This window comes from Lissotriton helveticus, chromosome 10, assembly GCF_964261635.1.
Source record: "Lissotriton helveticus chromosome 10, aLisHel1.1, whole genome shotgun sequence".
Classification (NCBI taxonomy): domain Eukaryota; kingdom Metazoa; phylum Chordata; class Amphibia; order Caudata; family Salamandridae; genus Lissotriton; species Lissotriton helveticus.
Genome location: NC_136071.1, coordinates 813,284,346 through 813,289,559, shown reverse-complemented (window position 1 = coordinate 813,289,559; position 5,214 = coordinate 813,284,346). Strand labels below are relative to the sequence as shown.

Below are 5,214 nucleotides of genomic sequence, written 5' to 3'. Positions count from 1 at the left end.
ACAACCCTGGGCACTTCTTCTTGGGCCACTTCACCCAGTGCTGTGATATGATGGCTGTCTTTGATCGCTTCCCATAAGCAAATGACAATTTTTTGTATCTGAATCACTTTGTGCTGAGACTTCGCTTTGCACTTTCTGACTCCTGGTTGATCTCTGCCTTGCAGCAGTTCCTGTTGCAGCATTATCTTGCAATTTGCTGTCGCTATTTGCAGCTGTTTCAAAACCTGGTTGTAGCTGCCTTTAGCATTATTACTCCATATGATGTATAGCTATATGTTGTGTAGTAGCAGGGTACCTCTCTTTATGGTCGCTATTTGCAGCTGTTTCAAAACCTGGTTGTATCTGCCTTTAGCATTATCACTCCGTATGATGTATAGCTCTATATTGTGTAGTAGCAGGGTACCTCTCTTTACGGTCTTACCAGCAGGTTCTTGGCTAGCAATGTGTAGACTTTACAGCAAACTTTCGTAATCTTCAAATGCTTCACATCGGCTGGAGTTGCTCTTTGACTACACGTACACCAAGTGTTGATCATGTATATAGATGGAGGCCCACATGGCACACATGAGTAGTTTGCTCAGACCACAGCAAACTCTCTGGGAGAGCACTGTAGAACTTGGGTTACTTATCCCCTACCTTATCACCAGTTGTTGCTTCCTGCCTAGCCTGAATGCCAGCCATAGACTTTGCCAAAAACAGAGCTTCGTATTACACATTTGCATTCTTCTGTTTTTTTTTTTTTAAAGAACATACAGTGGTTTTATGTGTATTAGAACACAAAGAACATAAAAAGCCCGGTTTCTTTAGAGTTCCGTTCTAGCACAATCTGGCAATGTGTCACAATATTTTTAATTACATTAAGTTATAGAAATATAATACTTTCAAGCGAAGACTTTTAAATTAATCCAGTTCCATTTCTCGTGATTGCCATTCAATGACATCTGTTTATAAATCATCAACTAAATGCAGAAACTGAAGAAAAAAAAAATGTGCTGAAGGGAGGGCTCGGGTGAGGCAATACCAAGGAAACAGAATCCGAAGCAGCAATTTCCTGATAGTGTTAGGACTGTATCTCTAAATCAGCACAGCAACAGTTACCCACCTTCAGGAGAAAAAGTTACAAAATTAATAAAAACAAAAAGAGAAAATAGCTGTAAAAACTCGCAGCTTTCATTTTCAGGTCCATATTTCCTCACAAGAACTCCCAACAGTAGTATCCTGTGATGCCATTTCCTTGAAAGGACTTTCCCATATTTTTGCCCATTCCGGGTATCTCTTCTTGTTCCTAAAATCCGTTTTTCCAGTCATCAGTGAACACTCTTAATAATGACTTCCAATCCATGTTGGCAGAGCTGTGCATGTAGGAGACGATTCTTGTTCTGAAGTTCTTCCACCTGCTGTCGCAGAACCTCATTATCCATCTGGAGATGAGTAAGGCCTTGCAGCTCCTCAGAAAGTTGAAGATTACCTTGTCTTAACTCTTGGATGTAATCGCAGGCTTTTGACAGGATTTCACCCTTACTCGACTGGGAGGAGTTTGAGTCAGACTCTGCAGACCCTACGTCGTTGAGGTTTTGGGAGATGTCTGCCAGACTTTGGGAAAGAGGTCCCTGCCCCGGTTTGGTGTTTTCCATGGAGCAGTCTGGAATAATTTTGGAAAGCTGAACGATCCAGTTATTAATCTTGTCCCGGCGCCGACGCTCCACTTCATTGTGCTGAGCCCGACGTTTTTCATCTCTTGTTGTACGTGGGCCATCAGATTTCGGCGAGTATGGGTGGGTTCTGGGTGCGATAGATCGTTGAGGTCCAGTCTGTTAAACTTCTTGTGGGGACATCATGACAAAAAATTGTCCTGGGCCTGTGGCTGTGCCTTGCGCCAGCAAGGCATCAGAATTCTGTGTTGTGACTATCGTGGTAGAGGTTGCCCCAGGTCCTAGAGAGGTGCTAGTGTCTGCCACTGCAGTACTGGGGAAATATGTGTAGTGGGTCTCTTGGCCGGGGTTTTCAGATTCAACTCCATCATCAGCAGAAAAGGCTCCCTGGGCAACAGCCTGTGTCATGGCCTGTGCACCAGGGAACCCACTGATGGCATTCGTGCCCTCAGTCTGTCCATCCAGCTGGCCATCAGCTACCTGTATTACACGATACATCACCTGTGCCCCGCCATTCTCAGTTCTGAAGACATACTTGATGTTAGGGTCTGAGAAAGTGGTTGCAGACTGGAAACTGGCAATGGCAACACTCGTTGGATCTTCACCAGTCGCCACTTCTTGGAGTTGCAGGTTTCCGTCTTCAGTCTCCACCACTTTCTGTTGTCCCTTCATAATTCCTGTGTGTCACATCAGACCAGGAGCATCCCCAGAATGGTGTTTCAATGAGTTTGAACTCTAAAGCAATTCCTTCTGTCTCTCAAGAAAAAACCTCGTCCATCCAATTGATTTCTACTTTGCTTCCGAGTTGTTACATTAATACGCGAAGGGTAGTATTCAGCAAGCTGGTTTCAAACTGACTCACATTTGTATTCTTCTGTGTGTATTTGCAAACTCAGCATTCTAAACTGGCATTCACTTTGCTACACTCAAACACATACATCACAGGTCTACGGAGTCCATCTGGAGCCAAAAGGGTTCAGTCATTGCTAACTCACACAACACTACAGGCCCTATAGTCACTGCATGCTAGACAAGAGTTAGACACCCCAAGTTAGTTACCAAAGCCAAGAAAGTGGCACACAAAGCTGGTGTTCCAGCACTCTACCTAACACAACATTACTGGATAGAGTAACATTTAATAACTCATGGTTATGGATTGAGTATGTGTGTAATTCATTATGAACTTTGTTAATGGTATGCATGTATTCTGTAATTAAGGACCACACGTAACCAGAGACTGCTGCCTCAAAGCCTTGGTTCCAAGTCAAGACTGTGGCAACCCAGGCACCAGCATTCCAATGTAAGTTGTGATATTCAGACATCATGATGTACTATGTAAACACATCATAGTCTCACCACATGTGTGAATATTATTTTGTCTTAAGTCACAAATCTTCATGTACATTTAGAGGCATGACAGGTTGGTGTGTCTGTTTCTAAACCTACCCTGCATGTCTGTGTTCCCTTTCCATCAATGCATTAGGTTATTCCTAGAATGTTGAAATAGGTATATGGTATGTGTGTGTGGTATCCTAGGTCTAGTCAAAAAGGGCAAAGAGTCCTCTTTTGATGGAAGCAGAGTCCCTTACAAGGATGACTATTTGTTTCTAAACATGTGTTCACGATAAAATGTTATGTTAGAAATGTTCACTGAAATAACAATACATTTAAGAGTCCTTTCTTTACCAGTTACATGGTCAAAATGTAGGTCCAAATGTGTTCTCTGAAATGGCAGCACATCAGGAAATCCTCAGAATCAAGCATCTCCCAGCCCCTCCCAGCTGTTCCTGATGAGCTTTAGGAAAATATTGACAGAGATGTGTTCTCTGGTGTCCAGGCATAGGTCAAACACTCAAAGTTGGAGCTTGAAGTGATAGATGATTATTAAAATCTTTCACCAGAGTCCCAATAGGAGAAGTGGTCTAGAGCTGGCATAGTTAGTGCTGAAAATCTGGAATAAATTATTTATCTGCTTTGGGGTATGGTGGTGATTGTGAAGATTTTCTTGAACCATATTGATGTACGTGAAGAATTTTGGTTCACTGGTGATCTTTCTTGCAGACCTCTGGAGATAGCTTGAGGGTCCATGGAACTAGTAAAATAGGAAGGGGTCTCATTGGCACTTGTGGCATATTTCCTTTGGATGTTCCAGTCTAAAAATGTGTGCACAAATCACAGCAAGGTACTAACACAATGATTATGAGAGCATTAGCAAGGGCGACTATGTAAAAATTGGAATGTTGTATACTCAGATGGGTGTCCTGTGCTCATAGTGTCATGGGTAACCCTGGGCGTAGTGGGCGGAGTGGGGCTCCGCGGAGCTACGCGAAGTGGGCGCACAACTACGCCCACCCGCACACTCTGCGTAGCCCCACTCCGCGCCGCCCGCCTCCCTCCCGCCCTCCCTAAATACATAAATAAATGTATAAAAAGCTTTTAAAAACACTTACCTTGTCTGCCGCGTCCCCGGGGCTCCCTCTCGCCGTCCCGCCGTTCGCGCCGCCACCGAATCGGATCCTAATGCGCATGCGCGGGCGGCCGCGCATGCGCATTCCTCACGAGAAATGCGCATGCGCGGCCGCCCGCGCATGCGCATTAGGATCCGAAATGGCGGCGCGCATCGCGGGACGGCGAGAGGGAGCCCCGGGGACGCGGCAGACAAGGTAAGTGTTTTAAAAAGCTTTTTAAACATTTATTTATGTATTTAGGGAGGGCGGGAGGGAGGCGGGTGGCGGCCGGCTACGCACCGTCTGCGGAGCGCACGTAGTGCCGCCTGGCTACGCCGGCTACGCAAAATGCGTAGGAGGCGGCACTCCGTGCACTCTGTGCACGGAGCGTAGCTGGCCGCCCAGGCTTAGTCATGGGACTCAAGTTGCTTCCTGCCAATGATGACAGAAAAGGCTGAAAGCCACCTATGGTTGCTTGGTTTACCCTTCCTAGGGGACCTGGTCTGGCAATTGGGCTGGATGGTTTCTTTTGGAGCCGAACTAAAACCTATTTGCATAAGATGGTTTCTGAGGGATACTCCTACCTTCAGATTCTTTGCCTGTAGAACACCCCCCTTGGCATCAGACTGGATCGCAAAAGCTTCAAAGCATAGAGGTCATTGGTAGAGGGCACTGGACTCAGTCAGGGCCATAAGTGATGCCAGATGACACCACCAAGGTCATTAAGTACCCACCTCAGCCAATCAAAAACAGTGCTCTTTTTTTCATTCCTTCGACGTAGATCTGGAGCGTCACCCTCTGGGGAATTTTCCTCACAGATTTCCAAATTCTTTTGCAGCACAAAAAATATCTTCTCCCAAGAAGTACAGATTTTAACCCTGTAGGGATTATGAGAGGCAGATGGAGATTACCGACCCTTATGCTGTCTATCCATGGTGTGTAACATTCGACCATCACTCAAAGGCCTGCTACTTGTGCCTCAGAATGTATCACAAGGCAATCAATAAGTGGCAGGCCAAATCTTTCATGGCCAAAGCAAAGAACAACCATCAACTCTGGAAGCAGTCCTCGCACAGGTTTTCCTCTCCAACAACTTGTTCAGGAAAGAAAAAGAG

The 5,214-nt window shown here is 45.5% G+C and overlaps 1 pseudogene; it reads right to left on the bottom strand.

Annotated features, from left to right (window-relative positions):
- Nucleotides 1-959: 959 nt before the first annotated feature.
- Nucleotides 960-2,505, bottom strand: LOC144784540 (upstream stimulatory factor 1 pseudogene; annotated as a pseudogene).
- Between the last annotated feature and the right edge of the window lie 2,709 nt (nucleotides 2,506-5,214).